The 27,935-nt window shown below is 32.5% G+C and overlaps 1 protein-coding gene across 3 annotated transcripts in view; it reads left to right on the forward strand.

Moving 5' to 3' along the window:
* The window catches only part of milt (trafficking kinesin-binding protein milt), a 184,564-nt gene that overhangs the window by 74,323 nt on the left and 82,306 nt on the right, over window positions 1-27,935 (forward strand). Inside the window, exon 1 of one of the 3 annotated variants that reach the window (XM_085957533.1) lies at window positions 134-190. The exons of the other annotated variants lie outside the window; for them this stretch is intronic. The gene's annotated coding sequence lies outside the window, so the exon portion shown is untranslated. Of the gene's footprint in view, window positions 1-133; window positions 191-27,935 lie in introns of those variants that run through there. 3 annotated transcript variants of the gene reach the window in all.

The raw sequence follows: 27,935 nt of genomic DNA on the forward strand, positions 1-27,935 counted from the left end.
TTTTAGATGCACACATTCTCGAGTCGCTACTGAACGAAAGTCATTTTCATGAACTGAAAATTTTATCTGCTAAGAATGTGATCATGTAATCGGAAAATACACACCGAGTTCAGTATTCGTTTGCATTTTTAGTTCTATTTTGGTGTATTTTATGTTCGGCGGATTTCTGGGCGTATTCGCTTTGTTTTGGGTATGTTTTCATTATTATGTACTTATCCAAATCGAAATATGATATTATCGTCATCATATTTACACGTATTTCAATAATACGCTTATCTCCCACATATAAAAAGTCTGACACTGATGATAAAATCTATTTTCGATCACTATCAGATTGCCGTAAAAGTGTACGTAAATGCAGTTTTCGCAATTTAGTGAATATCCTTTAAATTGTTTATATATCCATATTAGTGCATCTCTATATAGTATTTTAAGCAATACTAGAAAACCTTGTTATACAAAAACAGATCTGAAATATATGCAAGCTAACCTGAAAAGGGGGTACTAAAGCTAACTATTAAATTAGCTGTAAGTATGTTAAAAACGTGTCATAAGATTGTTTTTTTTACGGTGCACCATATTTTTTATAATAGAACATATTTATATTGCCGATAACAAAAAATCTAAATAACTATATAGGTACATTATAGCTAAATGTCAAAACAGGTAGCCATCTTGTTTGTAGCCACCATTTTTCAATTCCAAACGTATGATTTTTTTCCGTGTCTTCCTATTCAAACCTATTTAACCACACTAATACAACAAATTTATATGTACCTATGTATCCACTAGTTTATAGTCCACACTCTTTGATTTTAGCATTATTAACCGGCATTGTGAGGAACGGCATTCTTTTTTTTTTTTTTTTTATCAAGTAGGTATACACAATAAATTGTCTAATTAATCCTACTGCTATTACAGAAAATAGTCGAAATACGTAGTTTTGTTTATTTAACCACTTCCGATATAAATAGAATTACACCATTCAGCGAAATAGCGAGTTTTCGTTGAAAATTGGCAAACGATTTTGTTATATTTTAGACCTGACGACGTAGACGCAAGCTTTTTTTACGTGACAGCTAAATTTTTATGAAAGCTTCTCTAAATACTTCCTGCAGCTTTTCATTGACATAAAAAACAAAACATTGTCTATGCAAGGAAACTTTTATACCTCAGCTGTCATAAGTTCATCATCATTATGGAATAATAAATGTTTGATTTGTATTGTTTAAACGTCATCATTAAGATCATTAGGGATGGAATTATGTTATCAACATTTTTAGAATCTCATGATCCCGACGTACACAAACACTAATAACAATTTATATCTTTTTTTCTCATGCTAAATGAATTTTCTGTCGAATAAAACCACGTAACAAATCGACATTCAGTAAAAATTTTACTATAATGATTATATTTATTTAAATGAAATTTTCTGTTATCTCTGTATAATATTTTTAAAATCCTGTAAGTATTTCTTTGAAATTAGAAGGCACATAATATTATATAATATATCTATATTACATTCAGATATATTTTTATTATTTATGAACTTACCACTTTCTCTAAATCATACATCTGTAGTTGATTTAACGACAAAATCCCGGGATTCTATCTTTTCAATTCTGGTATTTTAGGATCGAGAAATCGGGTGGAATCGCTTGTAAACTTGCGGCCGTCTCTTAGACAGACTTGATTAATTGAATTATGAAAATCATACAACCTTAAATTCTATATCCCAGAATTCCAAATCCTGATGGGTATCCATGGACATGAATAAGCTCGATAGCTACGGTGACCATATTATAATATTTTCTTGACAAAAATAGTGGATGTTGTGAGTTGTTTCCTGCGCGTTGATTTAGGTCAAGATAAGTTGTGCAGGTCGCCGCCATTGTTATAGAATAGTAAGGTTATGAAAATTGATGTTATCATTTCTGTATAATTGCCTGGATAAAAAATAAGAGAGCAAGTTATTGCAATCCAACTAATTGGGTACCGTAGGAAGTGTAAATATTATATAATGAAAAAAAAGGTTATAATATATCCATATATAGAACAATAATTTAAAAATGATTGTCGCGTACTCATACTTTTTTCAAACAAATTGTTTTATTTGAAGACAGCCTGTTGTAAATACTCTCTTCTGTATTTAGTGGTCTATCAAATTGTCTATATGGCCATCAATGATTTAGGGGTACTTATTTATAAGTCATAAGCAGCAAATGGAAAATTTTCCCTGTAGGGCTTGATAGGTTTTTTTCTCCATACCAAACAATCTATGGAGAGTATTTTACCACGCTTTTCTTAGCTCGTATTCTTGTTTGTCCGGTGGTTGTTTGTCCAGTACAAATCTTGCAATCGATTTTTAACTAACTTCCCGACTAGCTGGACATTTGAAACTTTTAGAATATATCAGAACACGATGCCAATGCATTGTTTTAATACTTTTTAGCCATCTTTAAGTAGAATTGAATTCTATTTCAGTTAATTCTGTTTTGTATGAAAAGTTATTTCGGAATAAATCCGTAATCCAATCCACTATTATTGGTGGGTCCTAGCAACTAAATTATTAATATATACGTGCGTTACTATGGAAATCAATATGAGTGTCAAAATGACATATCAATATTATTTCTATCAAGTAAATTTTTTTTTGATCGTTTAAGCTAGCAAGTCAAGTTTATATGATTCAACAGAAAATTTAAAAATGTTGTACTTATATAAAAAGTTATTTTTATCTTGTAGTTATTTGTTATAATCTTGTAACATTTTTCAATTTGTAATGTAAATGATTGAAAAAAGTTGGGTATTGAAAGAAACGTACCAAGTTTATAAATAAAAAAACCCCTAAAATAAAGGACGAATGGTCACCATATATTTTATAGTTGAGATTTTTTTTTATTTAAGAATTTTCCGTAAGGAAAGACTAATTATGCCGTAGTCTAGTCACGCAAAGTTTTGAGCAGACATAATGCTGAAGACATTTTTATTTTATTCGCATTACCAGATGCGTAACGTCCACTGCGTACAGCGCGACAGTGGAAAAATCGTTACTCTCTTATACTAACTCGCAATTTATTTTTTCACTGGAGTATAACGGTTTGAATATGAAATGAAATTAAATTTGTATGTTAATGCCAAGAAACGATTTACATAAGTGTCTCGATGACGTCAGTCACAGTGCCAGGCACAATCTGCTAATAAAATCTGAAAAGAAAATTATTATGATGGAGGAAAACATTAATTTATCTGAAGTGCTGATCGTTTAACAGCGTGATTGATTTGTATTTTACTGATATTTCTTATTCAATACAGTGTATTGCATACGGTAATATTTTGAAGCTAATGTGAGTTTTCAATTCAACATTTTTTTTATTTCGCGAATTTTATTCACAAGATTTGAAAATCTAGCATTCCTTTTCTAGATATCATTCGAATACACCCCATTTTAAAGAGGCGTAACGGAAAAATACGAAGATTGTAATTTGCAATTAATTAATAAATATGTATCTGAAAATATTAAAAAGATTTTTTTTTTATTTTAAGCCAAAGATAAACAAACCTAGGTACAATTTAAGAAAAATGATATAAAATGTGAATTTTGTTTACGTCCCCATCTTATTATAACTTATTTTTATGGTCATATTTATTATTAAAATTTAGTTTATTAAGTTTTCAATTTTTCTTCGTAAAGATTTTTGACTAATTCATAGTTTTAATAATTTTTTAAATTAATTTTAAAAAAACATCGATTTTTATAAAAATATAAATGTGTTTAACTTGAAATTCTTTTTATTTATAGTCGTATAGACGAAGACGACTCAGGTAGACGAATCACAAAATAAACCGTATATATCGTATTATATAGGCGAATCTGAGGCACATGCACGGTGCCCCTCAGATACAACGTTAGCCATGTCCAGATCTCGCGATTTGACTCGCGTACATTCCTGGTACATGTGACCGCATTGAGCCGTCCACATGTAATCGCCGCGAGTCACTTGCGCGCGGTTGAGGTACAGATGACCTCATTGAACTGTCCACATGCACTCGGGCCGTATCGCGGCGAGACACGCGTCATCTGGAAAACCTCTTACGGAGTTAAGGAGTGCGAGCCACGATGACTTCCTGCATAACACCATGATTCTTCGTGTATACCATGGTATCAACAAATGACAAAATAAACTTCGCCTGTCATTGTGTAGATGAATCTAAGCCACGCATCCAGTGCCAATCAACTGACCGAAGTAAGGAGTGAGAGGTGAGACTTTTCGTGTATAGCCTCAAGTAGACGAATCACAAAAGGAAGTGCGTCTCTATTATTTTGTATACGGTTTCGAATCCAGCACCCGGTCTTGTCAGTTTTATCAATATTTCCTACAATGTTTTGGTCTCAACATTCTTTTCTTTTCACTCACTTTGTGTCGTGTCAAAAGGAAACTACAAAATGATAATATAACTATGTTGAATATATTCACGCCCTCGGATCCTACAGTCATTCCAACCCAACATACAACATATCTAGCTTTATTATAAACATAGATTCAATTTCAGCGGTTTTGGTGCATATACCTACTATAATTAATTCAGAAACTTACAGTTACTATTACATGCTTTATGCAAATTTAATTGTTATCATTGTAATTAGTAGTATAGTGCGCCGTAAAATATTGAAGACCTAGTAAAATGTTATCGCTTTGGAGTTAAGTTTATTACAGTTAGGTAGATAGTTAATCTTTTAAATAGCGTAAATTATTTCAAACCTTGAACTTTTAGTGAATGGTGATGGCAGACACGATAATGGTCGTTGCGAATGTTGTGAACAACGTGTATTTAATATCCCTTTTAGCAGCACAGCGATCATTTTTTTTCAAAGACAAAAGTAAAAGCATTTTAGTCGTGCATTTAACTAAACAGGCGAATTGGTAAATCGTAGTGTACGATGGATTCAATACTAGGGCGAACATTTTGCATGTTCCGTTTTATTTCGGTACTTATTTTACGTGTTCTATGTAATATATATACAACTCTATAGCAAAATGAATTCATTGTGGGCTATTAGAGCAGTGATTCTAAAACCTTCTATAAGTATAAAACGATCTATAAGTGCGAGTGAGAAAGCATTCGGCATGCTTATATCTCTGTAATATGCGTTAGAGTTAGAGTAAGATATAATTTCTACGGATGAATTAAATATTTTTGTTCACGTCGTCGTTAAATATATAATACATATATAATATCGATTTGGATGACTAAAGTTATTTAAAAACTGTGAACACGTGTTGCTTAAATGTATTATTTTTGTGTTAAATATAAAGTTAGTGGTACTTAATTATTACAACGTTTTTATTAGCTCGTATGCTTGTTTGTCCGGTGGTTGTTTGTCCAGTACAAATCTTGCAATCTAGACTAACTAGACATTTGAAACTTTTGGAATAAGTATATCAGAACACGATGCCAATGCATTCTTTCAATACTTTTACCCATCTTTAAGCAGAATTGAATTCATTTTCAGTTAATTCTGTTTTGTGTGGAAAGTTATTTCAGAAAAATCCGTAAAAAGTAAAAGACTATTATTTGTTGCTAAGGGGGTGGTCCTAGCAACTAAATTATTAATATATACGTGCGTCACTATGAAAATCAAAATTAAATGTCAAGATGACATTTCAGTATTCTATATTTGTTTGTTTGTTTTTTATTTACTTCATATCAAGTACAAGTTTGAGCATATTGAGCATAATAATTCAACAGAAAATTTAAAAACCTTGTAGGTATATAAAAAGTTCTTTTTATCTTGTAATTATTTTGAGTTTATTTAGTAAAACATTTATGGCTAACTATGTTGTGTTTAAATTTAGTAGGTAGCAGTACTGAGAAGCTACATGATGGTATAACGTTTCATAGTTAAGTTAATAACAATAAAATTGAGGTTCTACTGTGCGTTATACGCAAGAAACACGGCTTCATTTTGCTGTACAAAACCTACTCTCTTTATATTATTACTCGTAGGGCGGAACCCTTGAAGCATAACAAGCAAAACAGAACAAGACAAAACAGAACAGCCAGGGGAAAAATGAAACATTATTTTTTGTGGAATCTATTTATTAATTAAATTTTAAACGAAATATTTATTATATAATATATTATATAAATATTTAATATTACTAATAACAATTTTTAAGTGAAATTATTAAGGTATAATATTATATACTTTAATTTTTTTTACAATACCGTTATTTTGAAAATAATGCATTTTTTATATATATATAGAGTATATAAAATTGTATAATGTAATCACTGCATGTTGGCCATTTGGTGTAAATACCTCAATTTATCTGTTTGATTTTGATAATCATGCACGACTATTGCCACTCTATTACTAAGTGTTTCATGCTTTTTCGTTATAACTTCAAGGCGACCTGTATGAAGCAATATTAGCTAGCTAATAATAATCGGGGTGCCGAACGAAATCAAAAATCACGAAAAAAATGGTTTTTGTCTCTTGTAAAAAATTGCGCAATCGTAACACTTATTTTGAATTGCGCATATTTTACAAGAGAGTCAAAAAATCATACATTTTTTAAAAATTGCTCAATTCAAGGTAAGAGTTACGATTGCGCAATTTTTTTCAGAAGAGACAAAAAAGCATTTTTTTATCTTTCTTAATTATTTTTCGGGATTTCGACCCAAACCCATCCTAAGCTTGCCGGCAACACCGAGTTAAGTTTATTTGAGGCTTTCTAGTGAATATAAATGCAGAAATTAGGTGTATAATTTGATTTATTATGGCCTATTGAAAATTTCTGCTATTAAAAATCTATCAACATAATAGAGATAGGACAATTTCAATATTAAATTTATATTTTTCCTGAAATGTCATAGTTATATTTATTGTTGTTCTGTTTTGTCATGTTCTGTTTTGTCTTCTTCTGTTTTAATCATCAATTGTAATAATCATCCAATAAAGCTCCGCTTAATTACCTAAGTAAATATACTAATATAATGGACATGGCATTGCAAAAAAAAAAAAAAACAATATTTAAGTGTAGTATTGTTTTATTCTAAAGTCAACCAAATGTAAAACTCGATTTTGCGTGTGCCCTGATAGCAATAATACACCATATGGATATGCGTTACAAAATAATGCAATAATTATATAGTGCGGTTACTGCTAAAAGTTGGTAAGTCTCGAAATCTATAATAATTGCAATTTGAAGTTTTACATGCCCTCTAAAATCAGGCATAATGCTAATTTCTTTGTGCTTTATGTGCATGTTCTATACATCGGATGGCCTTGAATTTGTTTTCTAACATACATATTATTTATATTTATATATATACATAATCCGTTGTATTATTATATAAGTACCCCACGATATGTGCATGTTCATTGAGTATTTCTAATACTTTTTAGTAACATACCATAACGTAACAAATTACTGCTTCGGCAAAGCCTCTTTGCTGATCGATGAAATTTCTGTCATCTGTGAATCGGCCTAGTGGTTTCGTATAATTTTCCTTCGTACTAGCGTTTTCTTACAAATTACCGGACAGATAATGCCCATTACATTATTATGTCAATGTGTATGATATACGACTACATTATTTATTTATTGCTGTGTATACACACACTGTATGGAAATAGTTACTTGTTGGGAGATTTTGATGGAGTATAATAGAGGGTATAAATTATTCAGCAACAATACATTATTCTGTCGGATTTTTTCATTTCTTATATATTGCCCCATCGCCTCGTGTTATTGTATATAAAATATAAGAAATGCGCAAGTACATAAATTATTGTATAATAAAATCGCTTAAACCTATTTTAGTTCGTTCAAATCGTGTTTTTTGACGTCGTAAAAATATATTTTCTGCACGCTAACTTTTTTTTGTCTAGCGAATTTAATATCGTTAGTCAGACGGAATCGATTAAAATAAAATTATATATTCCGAAGAAAGTATTGCTCCAAACTCTTCGGTCTCGTTATTGTTAATTATTTTACGGTCTGCAATACAATAATAATTATATTTATGCTGGCATTAAATCTTTGAAGTCGTAATATTTTCAAAACGAATATTAAAATGTAGGTCATTTTCGCATGCATGTTAAAGCGATGTGAATTTTCCAGCTATGCACGTATTACTAATACCAGATATTCACTATTGTTTTTAAAAAAAATGCACTTCTCCTGCGAGACTTTTAAAAACTGTGTTCAATAAAATCCACCCAGCGCATATATTCTATACAAAAAGCTGCTATCGGCGGCTGTCGAGGGTAGTTTATCATATTTATGTATTAAGACGGTACTTCAGTGAAACGGCAAATAATTTTCAACTATAGGTGCGACGAAATTTTGGACTCGCTGGCAATCGGAGAGCGAACGTCGAGCTGTGAACACGTCAATTTGTTTCGTGATGGCGACAGGGGTATTAATTCTTAAATCGTGTAAAGATAACTAAAGAACGTTACCCATTTACTTGAAAAAGAAAACATGTCAATGAATATATTATTATTGTTACTAATAGAACAATACACATAACATTAAATGGACGCATGTTGGATTTATATGACAAATTATATTTCGTCCGGCACGCGTCATTTGCACAATCCGCGCATAGCCTAGCCACGATCTTTTTAGACCATGCCTCAACTGAGGTATATCCTTAAGGCGGTTAATTGTTACAATAAGTCAACCGTCTGAACTGTCAAAAAGTGCTATGTTTTAACAGCACCTCTCTTGGCCATGTTAACTTTTAGAGCGATAGTTTTATTTATTTTTTATTTATTTAAGAAAACAAAACATTGTGGACATAACAAATCAAAATTCAGGACGTTCGCAACATGAGATTTAAATTATAACAAATGTCACTCTTACAAGAGAGAAGAAGAAAATAATAATACTAACAAAAACATAAACAATTTTATACAATAAAATAAATTACTAATAAAACATCACGCCGGACGGTTTGCTTCACGGGATAATTAACTGCATGGAAGACATAATATCGAGGGTATACTTGCAGAACGCATTAAGTGAGTTTTTGCTGTTTTTCTGTTTTAAATGCCAAAATTCTTAGAATTTTACGCTCTACGTTCTGGTAAAACGCACTTAGTCATAGGATATACTGGTAAGAAAATAGAAACTGCATTAAGTCATATTGTTATTTTTTTATACTGACAGAAAGCATTATATGACCTATAATGCGTTCTGTGTGTACAACATACAGGACTTGTAACATGGCATATGCATTAAGTGTGACATAATGCATTTTGTCAGTACAAATTTTGTCAATAGATGTCACCATAGGGCATAGGCCATACCTTTGCAATTTTAATTCTTCTGTCTTTAGTGATTAGTGAAACAATACATTTAACCATTTGAAGAATTTATTAGAATGGCTTCGTCTCAAAGAGCAAAACATAATATATTAAAGATGTGTTGGAGTTGTTCTTATGATCGCAAAAAAGATTACATTCTAAAAAATGTTGAGATTGAAATTCCCGTTGATAGAAAACCAAGGAATGAAAAAAGGAAATCCAGACAAAACTAAAGAGTTATTTCTTTTTCAAGAGTGGACAAAAAGTCAGAGTCTGAAATTTTTTTTTTAGAGTACTTTACACATTTCAAATAGATCAGTAATTCACGCATTTAAAGAACAAGAAAACGTGGGAGTACAGTTTACGTTACACGATCGTAGAGGTAAACATCCCCCTATTCACAAAACAAGCAATGAGAGTATCCATATAAAGTCTCACATAGAATCCTTCCCGTTTATGGAGTCACTACACGAGAAAGGACTATATATATAAGGTAATATTTAGACAGTAAATTAACAATTTGCAAAATGTATAGCCTGTGTAAAGACTATTGCACAGAAAAAGGCGTTTCACCATTGACACAGATAACCTATCATAGAGTGTTCTGCAAAAATTATAATTTATCGTTTTTAAAACCAAAAAACGACCAGTGCACATTTTGTAATAAATACAAAGTAATTTGCCCCGAAGACAACATCATAATATGGAAGAGGATTTTCAGAGTCATTTGAAAAGGAAAAATGAATGTCATTCTGAAAAAGAAAAAGATAACGATATGTCTAATAATGAGTCCTTATTCATGACTGTAACATACGATCTTCAGAGTGTGTTACATATACCATCCACAGAGGTTTCACTGCTCTATTATAAAAGAAAATTAAATATGTTTAACTTAACTATTTACGAAGGTCCAAAGCCGAATAAAGGATTTTGTTTGGCTTGGACCGAAATAAATGGAAAACGAGGGAGTTGCGAAATAGAAAGTAGTCTCATGTGGTATCTCAAGCAGCTTCCATCGAATGTAACTGAAATATCTTTCTTCTCCGATACATGCGGAGGCCATAATAGAAATTTGCAAGTATCTGCTCTTTTCTTGAATCTATGGAATGCGATTCTATGCATAGTGCCATAGAAAACAGGCAAAAGTTTTCGTCGATTTATTGTGCCAATGACTAAATGATTTTTGAATGTCTCGTTTTATTTCGAAAAAGAAACCATACGAAGCAAGCGAGCTAAAATATACTGACTTTTATGACCTCAAATTTTTATCGAATCAGTTAATAAAAAATAAAAACTTGGCGTAAATTGGCTAAAAATGAAATGTCTTAAATATGAAAAGGAAAAACCATTTACCATTCAATATAAATATAATTTTAGTGATGTGTACGAAACAATAAACGTTTTAAAAATTAGAAATGCTTCGCGTATCAACCAAATTTGTTTTGTAGAAATCGAAAACATTCCACAATTATAATATAAAAATCCATTAAAAATAAGTTGTGCCAAAAAAAAGGATTTGTGTGAAAAAAGTGTAATACTGGACATTTTTCATTGGTGGTTTCAACAATTATCTGCCGAGAATAACAGCCATCCAGACTTACTTCCGGAGCCCGATATAAATTATTCCGATGCCAAAAACGACGAATAATAATGAACATTCTTTTTTTAAATATTAATACTGATACTAATCTAATTGTTTTCATGAATAAGTGCAATGTGCAAGTGCAAGGAAATGCAAAGAATGTCAATCAGAATTAAGGCTAGTCGTAATATGTAGCATACTATCCAATCTGCATACACTTCAGAGAAATATTATTGTAGTTTACGGTAAATAATTTAATTCTAAAAAAAATCTGTTTAAAAATTATTGTGATTTATTATTATTTTCATTGTATTTTTTCTATATTTCTCTAATTTGAAATAAATAAAGTTATTTTCACTAAAAATATTATTTTTATTTGTATTATTATGTACCAATCTAATCATTAACATAAATAAATATAACAATAATGCATTGTCATTTATCTAATAATATGTCAAAGTTAGCAAATAGTTACTGACAGAATGCATTATGTCAGCGGTCACTTACATTTACATTTTTAAAAAAATATCCATACAACTTATCAACATCAAATCTTATGTTTTGTATGCCAAAAAGGTTATTCTTTATAATGTAGAAAAAAAATATATAAGACATAAAACATTCTACGTGGGAGAAAGCTTTGAAAGAAAAATTTAGCTATTAATGCGATTATCTCAGAACTTGTTTTAATGACTTAATGCTTTCTGTCAGTATACCCTCGATATTATCATATTTATCAATTTTTTATTGATTTTATGCTAGAATAGCCCTGCTGGAATAAAAAAACTGCAGACATCTCTTGTCACCTATTTCGCCTCGTGACACGCCTGATTAAGACCGATATGATTCAGGGTGGTTTGTTATTTGACCAATATTAACACGGGATCAAATGATCGATATATTAACAAAAAAATCTTTTAATACACGCGTGGAGTTGTTTATACTTTATACCAGTGCGTTTGTAGAAAACGGATTTGTCTTTTTATCACAAATTCCGCATGTTAATTATTTTCTTAACGACCTGTTGCTTTGGTCGAGCTTATTTCTTAATGTAAATTTATATGTTTGATATATCAACACATCAGTGGCAAAGGGAGACTTTTGTAAAGAGGTAGCCTGTGGGGTTCTTAGAAAAAGAGCACACTCGTCAGGTACTCAGGTATACTTACTGGAAATAAGAAAATGATTCGATACGATATTACGACTAACTAATAACAACGATACACCAATTCAATGAAATTTCAGAAACTCACTGACAACATAAAATTAGACGATGAGTTACGAGTAAATTACGTATTTTTCAAAACATTTATACACATCAAAAATCATTAGATAAAATTTATTTTTATTTTTAAAAACAATCTATATTAATTAATATGCGACTAAACGCAATAGAAATTATTTTTTTTTAATTATCTAATTATTCATTATGTTGGACAAAGTCATGACAAGAAGAGGTTTTAGGCTCTGTTACAGCAGCCTACCATATTTCATACAATTCGATAGACTGACTGAGGTTACACGACGTTAAGTCCATACGAAAAAAATATCACATTTCCTCCAGAAATAATCCGACATTTATTCACGCCAAGGCAGATGGCGCACTGTGATATATTTTTTTTAAACCTTTGCAGATTGTTTTATAATCTGTTTAATACATATATTCCAACATATTATACGATATCTAATTAAATTAAATTATTTTTATAGAATATAAAATAATCAAGTGATTATAATATACTTAAATATCGTCACCTCGATACTACAACTAGATGTCTTTACTCTGATTTGGTCATCGTTGGGAAAATGAAATTTAAACTTTACTTGATTAACATAAATCTGGGATTGTATGAAAAATTATTGTTGATTTATTATTTTATTTATTTAATGCATTTATGGTTTTAAAGTTATCTAATATTTTCAAACACCAAATTAATACAATTCCCATTAACTTCTGACTTACCCAGTTGTGTCATTTTATAGAGAAGGAAATGTAGAATCATAGTCAATAGCTAAGTCAAAAACAGTGAAAATGAAGTTATCTAGTTGTAGTATTGAGGTGACGATATGTCTATATGCAATTTAAAAATATTTTTCTTAAGAATGCAGGCTTCAAATAGTTTAAGTAATCGCCTAGTATGGAGTCTTCGTCACTGCAACACATGCATAATAAATATTTGAAAGAATTGATTTCCTTGATTAGGTAGTATTTATGTTGAATCGCTGGTTGATGAAGGTAGCAATTATTCAATTGTGATTGCATTGCATATTCTTGTAACAAGTGAGAGTCATTGTACCGAGTTGCCCGTTGTAATAATCATTATCCGCACACATTTATTTTCCCATGCAGTTTACATTTTAGCGCCAATTTCCTGCATAGAATAAAAATAACTACCTATACTCCGTGCGAACTTTGGTTTGACGTGAAAATTGTACCGTGCCGCTTTTGGTTTGATTATTTTCCTATCTAGATTAAGGCAGCTGATAAGAATTTGTTCCATTTTCGATAAAGAAAAGGCATGCTAGGTTGTTTTAATAATATAACGATTGTGTCTTACTTACCTGCCTGGAATGATTGTTTTGTAAAACAATTTACTGAAACTGTTATAATGGAGTTATCTAACGAAACGCAAATTCAATTAATAATGTTAATATACTTGACGTGACTTCTTTTAAATTGCCTAATGTTGTCTCTTCAGCGATCCACCGGCATAGCTTTAGAATCCCGTAAAGTCCTTCCAATTGATCGGACCATCGTGTAGGGTTGTAGGCGACTGCCCTCCTCTTCATCGACCTGCTGGCAATGAGCCGTTCCAAATGATTGTTTTCCCCTGAAAAACTCTGGAGACATATTTTATATACACTTTCACATTCATTTCTTCCGAAACGGATAAGATATTACATTGGTCCTCTTTGCCGTTCGTATAGTCCTTAACATGCGCCTCAAACACCACACATGCAAATCATCAATCTTACATTTTTGTCGACTTTTACAAGTCGATATACCAAGGCAAATATTATCATACATTCATATAAATTTACTGTTTTAACAGCAGCTTGCTTGATCTATCAGCTATCTAGTACATTTTCAGGCGTAAATAACTCACAATGGAAACCTACACTGGCCTACGCTGCTAAATTATTGTAATCGATATTCACACTTCTTTCACAAATTATTTGACCAATATTTGTTCAAATTTGACTTTTTGGCTAAGTTCACTGACATTAAATACTGATGCCACAGGGACAGGTTCCGGCAATCTGCGGCTTGCGAACCACATTCGGTTATTTGGCACGTGCGCACGGTTTGGTTGTTCATAAAATAATAAAAGTGAAAAGTAAACTGCCATATTTACCCAACACTTCTCAAAATACAGCCGAGAAAACAATAATGTCTCAGACGATGTTTATTATTTCAGCACAGTTATTTTAAACATGACGCAATCTTCTGCGTAGGTTTCTGAAATGTACCCTGGAGTGTATATTATCCTCCCTCAATGAATTACATTTAATTTTGACATCGGGTCTTTTGAAATTAAATTGGAGGACAGCAAGAGAAAATAGATACAAAATTGTTCGTCTTGGTACTGAAAATGAAATCTGATTTCACAACACAAATTCGGCTGTTATCTTGTTCATATAATTTGATATACAGAATGCAGACATAATAATTTTTAACAGTTGTATCTATAGTCTAAGGTTGGAATGGTCTTCCGGACTCCTAATATATTCTCGACCATGTCCGATCCTAATAGGAACCTAATAATATGGGCCTCCACAGGCACAGAGTGGTGTAAATACAAATTTTACGAGATGGATGTCAGCCACTTGCTCAACCTATTAGGTTACAAGTTATTTATTATCTATTTACTTTACACGAACCGCTGTTGTCTTGTATAAATATATATCAGTAGCGAAGGGTGGAGGTAGGCTATCAAGATACGCCATAAATAGTACACATTAAACTTTGTCAGCCATATTTATTTGTTTTCATTAAACTAAGAATACAATTTACAGATGATGTTGGTTAGTTTTTAAAAATTAATTAAACCCTGCCCAACCAAACCATAATAGTTTTGGTATATTTTGGGCGATACGACAAAATTGTGCACACTTTTTCATTCATACTTATTTGTTTTCGTTGGATTAAAAATACATATTACACATATTGTTGGTTCTTTTTTTTAAAAAATCATTAAGCTCTGCCTCAACCAAACTAGAATAGATAAAAAAATATTATTCTCTCTATAAAATATACAAAGTTATGTATGATTTAATTGCATAATTTTAGTTATTTTATAGATAAACGAGTATTTTCTGACTGTTATCTATTATGGCTTGGTTTCGCAGGGTTTCATTAAATTTTAAAAACTTACTAACACCATCTGTAAATTGTAGCTATATTTCAATGAAAACAAATACCTACGTATGACTGACAAAGTTTAATGTGCACTATTTATTGCAGATATTAACAGACTACCCCCACCCTTCGCCACTGATATATATATAATATGGTAAGGCTCTCGAAAAAATCTAAATCGTTGTGTTATTCAAACTTATATAGGGTCTAGTTAGATAGTTATGGGATAGAGTTCGTACCACAAAGGAAAATTAAATATTGGCAACAAAAGGTATGTTATGATACGTAAAAAAATGAGATCGATTTTTCGTCGTTAATTCTTTTTGTCCTTGTGGAGGAGTATCCATTTCACATTTCACGAGATCTCTCCCCCTGCGCATGTTTTTACGGCACACAAATGTAATCAAATTAATATCAAAACAAAATATTATCACATTTATCACTCTGAACAACCGTGTTGTGTTATATTAATTATTACGTAATATTTTTGTTGGTAGCTTGATATTATTGTGGATGTTGTGGCCAATATGATAAAGAGTGTCTTTTAGACAAAGGTAAACGTTGGATAAACAAAAACCTTGTAAAGTCTGATTTATTTCGCCCCGGTGCGGCGTTAATCATTTTCGTACATTACTACTTCTGGACAATAATTTTATATAATATTTAACTCTTTATTCATCTTCTGATGGTTCAACTCGAGCCTTGGTCTCCATCACTGCTTTTTCATCCACCCAACACAATCTTCTGTAGCCTTTCAACTTATCGTCGTCTTCACCCACTTCTCCCGCCGCATTCTTGGCTTCCTGACTAATGTCATTTCTCCAGGGTTTCCAACAAAGACATTTTTTACGGTATTGGACATGGTCTGCCCAGTTTACTGTCAGGAGTTTTACGAATATGGAGAATCAGATTTCTGCCCTGACTCACCGCAGAATCTTTCTAACTAATGTGTCAATCAGTTCAACTGTTTTCACAGTTCAATTCAAAGAATGATTAAATCCGCTCTATGTATATTGTATTGTAATTATATTGTTAATATCTTTAACGATTTCTCAAAAGTAAAATGTTTTGTTTACATCAAGATAACAATTAACTAATCTAACTAGTATCGTAGTATATTCTTGGGTTTTCACCGTGTCTCCTTCTTCCTTCTTTACTCGACGTTTCGGGCTCGTTGCAGAGGCCATTATCAAGAGATATGTTTTATGATGAAATGTAGTGTATGTAAAGAAGGAAGAAGGAGACACGGTGAAAACCCAAGAATTTACTACCATACAAAACAACCGTGAAAGCCTCAAACATTATATAATCTAACTAGTATTGATTACTTGACATTTGGTATATTGATAATTATGTCTCTACAATATATCCTATGATTTCCTTTAGTTTACGATATACAAAAAGGCAATTGCTTTTTATCGGCATTGTCATATAAAACGCCAGCTTCTCGTACTGGATAATTTTCTTAGCTTGATGTTTACCTGTTATGTCGCACATGCCGCAAAATTACGTATTATTATTTTATACTTGTGGGTAAATATTTGAAATCATTTTCTATGTCAAGTGAGATACGGTTGATTTCACTGACCAACCTTGGATTTTCAAAACGTTTGTTCTCATTTCGACGAAGAAAATTCACGCTACGCGATCTTAATCAATTGAGAAGAACCTACTTTAATTAACAATATTGAATTTAATTGTTTCATCTAATCGTTCGAAAATATTCTTAGCTTATTTTACCATTCAGTGGGGAGCCCAACTTTTCATGTCATTCTTTAAATCTCCATAAAAAAAACAATATCCATAGGTATCATTATCAATTATTATCACGGTCTAAAATGGTCATGTTAGTTGAGACTTAAGAGACCTTTAACTTAAACTGTGTAAATTATTCCATGTCATAATGAATTTTCTTAAATTTACGTTACTAACTTTGATTTTAAAATCGGCACAATTGTTTAGGTGCGCTATTCCCCGTTTACGCGTGCATGTATTTACTGCTGACAGTACGCATTATCTCGGCCATAACAAGAAAATGCACGTGTAAACATATATTATCATTCAAGTTGCAAGATTGCATACATGAATCAAAAAAGTTCGGAAACTTCTGAATTTTAACGGATTTATTCTTCTATATCTGCGCCTGTGCAGTAGAACGATAGTGGCGAACCTGCCGGTAAAAAACGAACTACAGCCCACAGACTCATTTTGAGGTTGACAGATTTTCACGACCTGTCAAATAGTATTATAAAATGATAACATCGCGTCTCACTTAATCTTGTAGAATGAGATTGGCGAGACCGTCAGCACTTTTACGTGTAAGCAGTTATTATCGCGATGGCTTAAAATACACACTATTGCTGCAAGAAAATCCATGCACGTGTGCAGGCGTTATTCATTTCGTTTCACTCAATACATCTAAATATAGGGTAAACAGTGTATAAAACCAGTGGTAGGTATTCACCCAATGAAAATACTTCACGGGCGCCTTCACGGCTTCTTAAAAAAAAATAACGATTTAATATGACATTGTAACATTTCAAATTTCTTTTCTCCGCGTCTGCGTGTTTCCAATCTCCCTACAAATCAAATTATATTTCGTAAAATATCGTAAACATCAAAAGAAAACCCAGCTATAAAAAGTGTACTGTATGTGTAGGACCAGAGCTTTTCAAAGTGTACCCTGTTGTCTGGGGCGACTCGATTAATTCTTATGTGCGTCAGAAGAGGATATTCGAAATCTTAATAAATCATGGCAATTTGAATTCAACGCGCTTATAGGTATACTTATACTATCACAATCGCAGTGATAAATTCGTCTGGTTGTTTCTTAAGATGATTAAATTGATTACAATTATACCATATATTATTAATTTAATATCGATTAGTTCGTTGTGTTTTGATTCAGTGACCTATTTGGTGGGTCATAAGTCAAGATTGCAGTTAAGTTATTTAGTAGGCCAAATGTTGCATATCGCCAGCCGCGGCGGTGGCAAAGCGATCGATACTACTCCCCTCGTTTATACTGAAACATAACCCACCCACTCTCAGTTATTAACATGTTACCTTCTGATTTTCCTTCGCGTTTTCTTTTCTGCTGTGCGAGTGGTTTCTCGTGACATAGAAATTCAAATAAACTCAATTTTTCCACAGTTAACGATTTTCGGTTACGTTGTACAATGTTATAAAAATCGACCTTGACCAGGAAATTGGTTACATGTGTAGATTTCCGCAAATATACGATACCTACGTCATCATTGTTCAGTTGGATAATTACCTGCGTTTTAAACATAATTGGATACAGATCATTTCCCGTATAGGATGGGACAACGTGAAATCATTGTTTGACCAATTTATTTTAACACTCTGGTTACAGATAAAACTGTTGTCCGAGTTATCACTTAAAATTTACAACATCGTGTTTTATCGGGGTATAATAATTGCTGCTGTTGGGTGAAGGTTCCTTTTAACGACTGTACAGTATTTTTATAGTAGAGGTCGACAACTCGCGACTGCGGACAACCGTGTCCGTAAACTTGTAAGTATGCAGTTCGCCGTATCACACTTCACCGTGAAATTTTGTATCGGAAATATATGGCTGTATATTAAAAACCGTCGAACCTCTTTGGGTCGTATAGTACTGACATAAAATTCATTTCTAAATAAAACACGGTTCTTGTCGATTTACACTTTACAGGAAGCCAGCAGCAAAGACATTTTGAAAATAGCCGATATACTGGATTATTTGTTAGGTTAGGTTAGATTTTCATTCTTGAATTCATGAATTTTGCCAAAATCAGCTATTAAAATTGAATTAATGTTCATATTGAATCTGATAAAATTGGAGACCGTATGGAATACTGTCATCTCTTTCCGATAAGAAAGCTCACGGCGAACTGTGCCACGGTGAAGTGTTTTACGCGGACAACAGGGGCCCATCTTTGATATGCCCTTAGTCATAGTGGAAACAGAGTAAATTCTGATTACCTACTTTGAAACTGCCGCATTTTTTTCTAGTGTGTATTAACATTTAATAATTACGTGATTGCGCAACACTACGTTAAAATATATCAATAATATGACTGGATCCATCATTATTAATTTATTAAGGAGGTGTTGATTATTTAATAGTTATTTGACATAAACACCTGATAATCGATACATGTTCTAATAATAGTAATAATTGCGACATAATAAGAGAAAAATATCCACGACTACAAAAAAGTCCGAAAATTACAGCAATATACGGTAATCGCTTCACATTCAAAGCCTTCGCACACATATACATACTATTAAATTGAGTAATTTGTATACATAAAACTAATTTGAACTGTTCTTATAATATTCTTAATAATGGACAACAGTAAATAATATAATATGTCAATTATTCTTATACCTCACTAGACGACTGTTTCATATACGACATTTTGTTATAATTACATTTTTAAACTGTGTCTCAATTTCGATTTTCAACTCATTTTTTTCCGGTGGACGGCCAAAAAAATACTTTTCGATATACCGTCTTTAGACACTTTAAATAATATCTAGTCATGAAAACCTCGATTATACAATATTCAACAAACGACACGTGACAAGAACCACTCAGCAGTTAACATTGAAAAAACTATCAAAAACGATTTGATCAAGGATCCCGGTGAAAGACGCTTTTATTTTTGTATTTCAAATGAATAATTTATTTAAATAATTAAAAATGTATATATAACGACAGCTTTAATTTTTTAAGTTTTAGTTTGTAAAATTAGCACCTTCATACCGTATTTAAATAATGCTTGTATAATATGTAGATACAGACCTACAAACTTATCTAAAGAATGGATGGGGGAGCCACTGTCGAAAACTACCCATTCAAGACTCGCAACTGGACAGAATCAGACATTTTTAAAATGGCGTCCATATGGTAGTTCGTAGTTCCATTTTTTACCGTTCTTTAGATAAGTTTGTAGGACTGTACCTACGACGTTTTGCTTTATGGCCAACTTTTCAGAAATGTATTTCGGCCGTAAATCGTTTTATTAGTGTGTGTGTACCTATAGGTATAGATCCACAAGTATAAGTTGTCCACTGAGTAAGGGCGCCACAATATGCTAACATTTGACTCGGCTGCATATACATGGCGGGTGGAGATGGAGTAACTCAAATCATATCATTCAATACTTTTTATACTGTCACGAGCTTAGTTCTACAACAACACCGGACAAGTTATGATATTATCTATGATGTATTTTTGGAGATCTTCAAAATCTGTGTTACTTTTTATTGCACCTTTCGTGGCAATACGGTTACCGACCTCTGATCTAAAGGAATACAATATTTTGTTGAACATGTAAAAACTACTTGTTTGTATTATATCTACCAAACACATTATGCATTGTTATTTTACATTGACAGTGAGGCATCTGCACTGGGTGGTGAGCTGCATCTTTTTTTGTAATTTAACTATACTGAAGGTTTTACCAGGTAGTCGCAAATCAGTGTCGAACATTTAGTGGTCAAACACAAATCGATAATATTAAGATATTTTACTTCAAGATCGTTTGTTAATTTCACGATGTCAATGCAGTTTAGATGTGTGAAGGTTCTGTTACTAGACATGGAACACTGGAAATACACTTTTATTGAAATAAATAGCCTCTGGGTATTGAAGGTAGTAAGTCCACGGTCAAACAATGCACATTTTGTCCGATATCCTTTATTATTTGCACCAGTGTTGATTAAAACGTGAATTGTGCGGTACATTTAGCGAAACGTTTCCATTTTAAATACAGTCATTTATTTATTGTTAACTGTCAAAAAACGTCAAATGAGTGCATTAATGACAATGCATTGTTCTGTTGCCGATAAATTGGCGTGTGCAAATGAAAAAATATATTTAAAACATAGCTGAGTCATGTTAATTAACTGCATTTATTTTAAATGCATAATTTGAGATAAAAATATGCGGGTAAAATGTTTCTTTGTGACTGTGCATTTTCTACCCGTGGAATATGAAATGAATTTCCCTGGCTAAGCGGCGTTTTGCAGAGCTTATCGGTTTTTATATATAAATTCCTATGTATACGGTATACAGTATACCTGTATAATATGGGGTTATATTTTTTTCCGATAACTTCGAAGCTTTGGAATTTCATAAATAACATATCTACTATTGGTAAGTAACCTTTTAACATTATATCCTCTATTGTGACCCAGTATGAAAATGTCTAAGTCACGATTAGTATTAGATATTTTGTGTAAATATTTTGAGTAGGAGTTGGGAGTTGGCGATGGACCGAGGGAAGTGGTGCCAACTTGTGCTTGCCCTATGCCCCAATGTTGGGACGTGATAGGGTGGAAGAAGAAGAAGATTAGATATTTTGTGTAGTGTTTCTGTGTTATATTCTTGATTAGTATTTCGTGATGTGGTAAGTGGTTAATTTCGTAATTGTTTTGTCCGCTCAGAGCTCATCACATCTTTTCTAGTATTGGGCAGTCGTTAATGACATGCCACATCATTTGAGAGGTGTTGCCTACACATATATCTAAAACTGGCTATAAAAATATCAATAAATGTATGGAGGAAGATAACAATACTTCGGTACTCACTAAATACCTACTCCATCTTAATCTCGTAATGTAAATTTATACTTGGCATGCACTCTAGCAATTTGCAATAGGTACTCTCTACTTAACCAAATATCTCTCTTAATGAATAACATCACAAAAATACAAAAAATATCAACTGTTTGATAGTATTCAATGTTCTAATCCCCGTTCTATCTATTAAAATCACACGTTTCCTTAATTAATAATTTATCTATACATACAGTGTGACAGGCCCTTCCGGCATAGTCATATTACGATACTATCATCTATCTTTATCTTCGATGAGTGTCCGAGAGGGGGATGTCATTACGTGTTATTAGTAACCAAACCATTATAAACCGTTTCACATTGTTAATTAGTCAAAACTGTGACTACATATTTTTACGAAATACCTATATACGTACATACAGCGTTCGAAATAGATATTTTTTCGAACCGGAACGCTAGATAATTTTCAGAAGAATGTATACGATTTTTTTTAAATTAGATTCCCTCCTAGTACGAATAAATACAATAACAGTTGAATATCTACTGTAGATATACCTAGGCCCACGATGGCCGAGCAGCTTAAGCTTCGGACTATAACGTCGTGGGACCCAGGTTCGAATCCTGGGTCTGGTAAATATTATTGTTTTTCAATTGGTGTTTGCGTCAGTCAACCTAATTGGTTAGGCGTGGCTAACATCCATTTCTCGTAAAAACAAATCTGTTAATACAAACCTACACCATGTGGAGGCCAATATGATTTTATTAGGATCGGACATAGCAAAAAAAAAAGATTAGAATAGACATTTTTTCTAAATGTATCGTCAAAAATTAGCGTGCGCTGATGTAGGTGTAGAAGTGTAGATACTAGTCACTTAGTTTCAGATGTAATCTTTTATATTTTTCACGGGACGGAGCGATATTCCGGAGAAATTCACGTACCGCGGCTGCGGTCCGGTTCATCTCGAGCCCTGAATCTACATAGTATAACTAGACAATGTGAGCTGCCCGTACTATAACTGTCATGTCATAAACTCGCTAGTAAAACTAATCATACCTTCTTAAGATGTCTGTCAGTAAAATATATATCACCTTGTCTTTACAAGGCGATTGGCATTTAGCGAAGTTGTTCCCACCTGATCACGACTAGCGTGACATTTAATGGTCTTCTCATTCCTCGCATCTCTTCGGCAATGTGAAACCGTTATTAAGGCATGTCTTTCGCGATCTCCTTTCACAAATGTTAGATACTAACTTGATTTAAAATACCATACCGACACCATTAACAAGAGCTCGGTGTTTTTACTCGGAAGATCCCATATCTTGGTTCACGATTGTTGGAGCTCGATTTTAAGTGTTGCCTATTAAAAGAAATATACGAAATGATTGCTTCATGCCACTTTGTAGTCGGTTATTGCCGGTAATAATCATTTTACATTTAAGTACACTGTTGTATCTTTTCTACGAAACATTTTACGATTGGCTATCAGAATAAACTATTGTTGTATTATAACTTGTAATGTAGAGAAATTTAAAGTAATAGTAACCTTTGTATAATTCAGTACTGTGTATCTAATATTCTAATACAAAGATTTATTTAATAGAAGTAAACGAAATAGTATGTTACGCATTAGGGTTTGTAATCCCAGGATTGAAAATGTTCGAATGCCGGGAATTCAGTGATTTCTTTTAAATTAAAAGCATACCTGTTTAATATTAAAATTTCAGTAAAATGCCATTAATTTTCTAACTTTACAATATACATTGTTTCTTTGTCTTATGTTGTGTTTATAAATTTATATTATGTCGGTACGAACTAGGCAGTTATGTCGGTTCTAGACTCATTTTTTGGCTAAATTTCACTCGGGATTAGAAAATAGCCGTAGACCAAAAATTTGACAACTCTGTTCAGAATCGTAATCTCTGGATTGCAATCAACAGTATGTAGGTGCGCATCTTTGCATTCGTCTGTTTGTCGGATTAGGCCTCTTACTCACTGTTGACTAGTCTCCAGCAACCATAAAGTGTGGTTTGGTTGCCGCAACCATGTACGTAAACGCTCTCTTGTGTTTCATGGTTGCTATCAACCTAGTTGCCGGAAACTGGTCGTGTTGTTTATAATATGTTTACAATAATATTGCAATTATCTTTAAAGAATGTTGTCATGCAATCATTACAGATTGTCCGATGGTATACCTACTTGTAATAGGTGCCTACTCTTAATTATTACAATTATTTTTTATGAGTAAAAATTACCCTAAAGTCCTCCTTCACTCTTTGAGAGTTTTCAGTAGTAGGCAGGGCACTCAGAAATAATTGTAGGATTCACGTACATACATACTGCAAGAGTTTAAGTAAAACATTGCCTTATTGTTAGCGTACGATTCCAGTAAAACGAAAAATAAACCGCATTACTTTCACTTCGGGAATGGTAATCAATCTTTGGAAATCCAATCTAAACCTAAAGAAACTAATGAAATTAAATGAAAAAAAAGACATTAATTTTCCAACATCAACAAATAAGATTTTGTAGCAATTTTTCTTCACCTTTTTCTGTGCAATAAATACCAAAATTATTGTCTAATTTTGTGCGTACATTTTTTCTAAACAATGAAACGAGGCTTTGATTGTGAAAAAAAAATGTTTCTAACTCTCCGTACCATAGCACGAGCCAAACGTTTCGTGATATGGACCATTTCGCCTGGTCGCACTTCAATTGATTCGGATACGTTTCGTTTTACCAATGTACTGGAAACTTAATATCCATATATTATTATTGTGCCCCGCGTTGTCATTATAATAGCAATGTGACGAATTACGATATCACGGCTCGTTAGCTGTCTCCACAGGCAATATGCTAATCAACACGACTTCTGGAAAATAGATTTAAGAGACCATGACAGTTGTAAATATCTGCATGGAATATTGTGCTTCTGAGCCGTAAACTGAGAAAGCACACACGTATTTAACGATCGTAATAATCGTGTTTTATTTGCAGTAACCAATGACTTAGATGTCATTGGCAGTAACATTACTTAGTATAGGTACTCAAAATCTCAGACTTCAAAATGCAACAGTTTCTTTCTCATGGAGTAAATGCAGTTATACTATGTAGCGTTGACAACTAACTATTTATATAACCTTGTCATATTAACTTTACATAAATTATATACGCTATAACTATATACTAATAAATGTGTGTATAAGTACTACATAATATTATGGAGGTGTGCATGCTGGGATTTTAATATTTCAATTTTTAATTAAACAAAATATTTAAATTATAGGAAGTGCAAGTATGTTAAGATTAACATTCAGAGAGATCCTGACGTCGGCTAGAATAAAGGTCAGTACCCATTATTGGTGCCTTGATTCAAACCACAAATGCCGATTGCCAATACTAACGCAATTTGATAAGCACTTCATTTGTAAATACTATTAGTTGATTTTATTGTGATGGGGTGAGACGCAGGTGATTTAATTGGTAAAGTAAATTGGCCAGAATCCAAAGGATGCTGGGTCGAGTCCCACTCAGCGTCGTATTTTTTTTTAAGATTATGTCTAGTGGGTATGTTTTTGAGGTACTTATTTTCATTTTTGTTTTTTATGGATATAATAAGAGTTTGCATAATGCACTTAATGGATGTGCGTGTACGCTTTTTGCATTGTGTATTATTGCATTCGGATGCTCCTACGAGTATCTAAACAGAAACGAACCGTATTTATATAACCAACCTTATTAAATGTTTGAACTTCGTCCTAAAACTCCGTAATGGTATGATCATTTTGAAACCATATTTTTGACAATTGTACAATAATGTTGAGATGTTGATATGTTTGGCATATTACGTTTCGGGCTACAAATTTAATTTTCATTAACCAAAGTTAAATATCAAAACAGTTACGTTAATTCTCCGCTAGTTGAAGTAAATAGGGTAGGAAACGGACCCACTTTAACAATTGCGCATCTCAGAAATTTCTGTTTTAACATGCGTTAGTCATTCATTAATATTTAAATAGATATGATGAAGATATCCTTGTAAGTGTATGATTTTATTGACCTAATTTAAAACAATGAATCGGTCTTTATCTGATTTTTTTTTCCTTTGTAGCTTCCGATATCCATCTCATTGGCAGAGAATTTGGCAATTATAGTAATCATCTATGACAATTTTCTGATTTCGTCCACTTGAAAGTAAATTTCCCTCGAGTGATGTAGAATACTAAACTACTGTTTTTATTTGTTAGCAATGACTGGGTACCAACTGCAGAAATCGAAATTTGTCATGCTAATTTGATTTCGACTTCGTGATGAGAAGTGTCAGTCACCGGTGTACCGAGACCGCCATGAAAATATTTTTAATTCTAGTCAAACCATACAATAGTTTAATAGTTAAACTTAATTGATTGCAGCGCTCGAAATGAACCGGGACGCACCGGAGCGCAGATTCTGTTTTCACGCCGTCTCGTGGAAAAAATAAATATTTCATTCCGGTTTTCACGAACTAAAAAATATGAAATTGATTTACTATATATATTTTTTTTTAAGTTTAAACGAAACTTGTCTGAATCATAGTAGAAAAATAGTATTTATGACAACATTAAACAAGTTGAAAGACAGTTATGTACTCAATTTGGCCGTCTGAAGTTGGTAGATATATTCCTTTATAATAAATACATAAACCTAGTTATTATTACATAAATATTTTAGGAAAATCATCGACCGCTCCGGTTCATTAAATCTTCCATTTCGATCGCTGATTAATTGCAATGAAAGTTTCGTCTTCATATTAAATTTACTATTTAGATATATCTATAATGTGCAACACTTATTATATGCCTACATAATTTGGAATCACCTCAGAAACATACACATTAGAACAAATGTTGAAAAAAAATACGGTGCCGAACAGGACTCAAACCTTCATCCAACAGACTCCGGCCAATAATAATGGTTTTTCCGGTTTTCGGTTCAGCTCCGAGTGATTAATTTTGAATTGTTTTTTATTTGTATTAAAAAAAATATTCTCTAGCATAATTTAGAACATTTTATGGTACTTGTATGATAACCCGGGGGGCACTCTCCGAAACCAATAGTTATGCTGCACGGCCGTCGCCATATTTTTTTGAAATAATATATTATTAATTATCGTCGTTGAAACTAGAAAATTGTGTAACTCCGTTTTAATCGAAAATTGACTTTGAATGCCATCTAGTGGCCGTTGATAAAATCTATCAATCTTGCAAATTATGTAATTCCAGAAAAATTGTATCATTGTTAAATCATGGATGATTTCACTCCAAAACCATATATTTGTATAGGAAACCATAATGTTTTTTGTCTCTCCTGTAAAGTAGTGTTTTTGGAGTTACACAATTTTCTAGTTTCAACGACGTTATGAGGATTATGTCAACAACTGAAGTGGGGAGTAAGACCATGTTAACGCGCATATTTGAACATATACCGAACCGAAAAACCGATATTTTTTTCTGGTTCGGTTCAGTTCCGGTTCGAAACCCTGGTTTTAACATTGCCGACATTTTTTTTATATTACATGTCCCAGTCGAGACGTTTTGAGGGAAAAGTAAGTCACATATTATTACCTTCAAAACATTACGGATAAGATACGACTAAATTCAATTCAATATGTCGAGCAATCAGTAATAATTATTTTACAACACTTTTGTGTGGTGTCTACGGAATAGATTGCGTGGAAAATAATTAATATTGTTGGATTTAGTGTGACGTTATTCATCGTTGCTGTTAATTAAGTAAAGTAATCTCGAGCCCATTACTGCGTATTAATGCGGCCTTTCATTCGCATTATTTCATGGCTATAATAAAACAGCTGTGTGTTGTTAGTACAACATTGTCAACGAAATTATAAATGATATTGTGGCGGTAAATAAGGGGCGTTAAACGCGAGTCGGCTGTCACCTCTCGTAGGCATAACGAACGGGGCGGTAATTCTAAAACTGAACATTAGTGAATTGTTAATCTCGCATCGCGAAAAGCTTTTAGGCGCCGGAAAATCGTCTTGATAAAGTCTATAATAAACAAGTACATAAATTTAATTTTT

This window comes from Rhyacophila brunnea, unplaced genomic scaffold, assembly GCF_057557595.1.
Source record: "Rhyacophila brunnea isolate RB1 unplaced genomic scaffold, BYU_Rbru_1.0 scaffold_7, whole genome shotgun sequence".
Classification (NCBI taxonomy): Eukaryota; Metazoa; Arthropoda; class Insecta; order Trichoptera; family Rhyacophilidae; genus Rhyacophila; species Rhyacophila brunnea.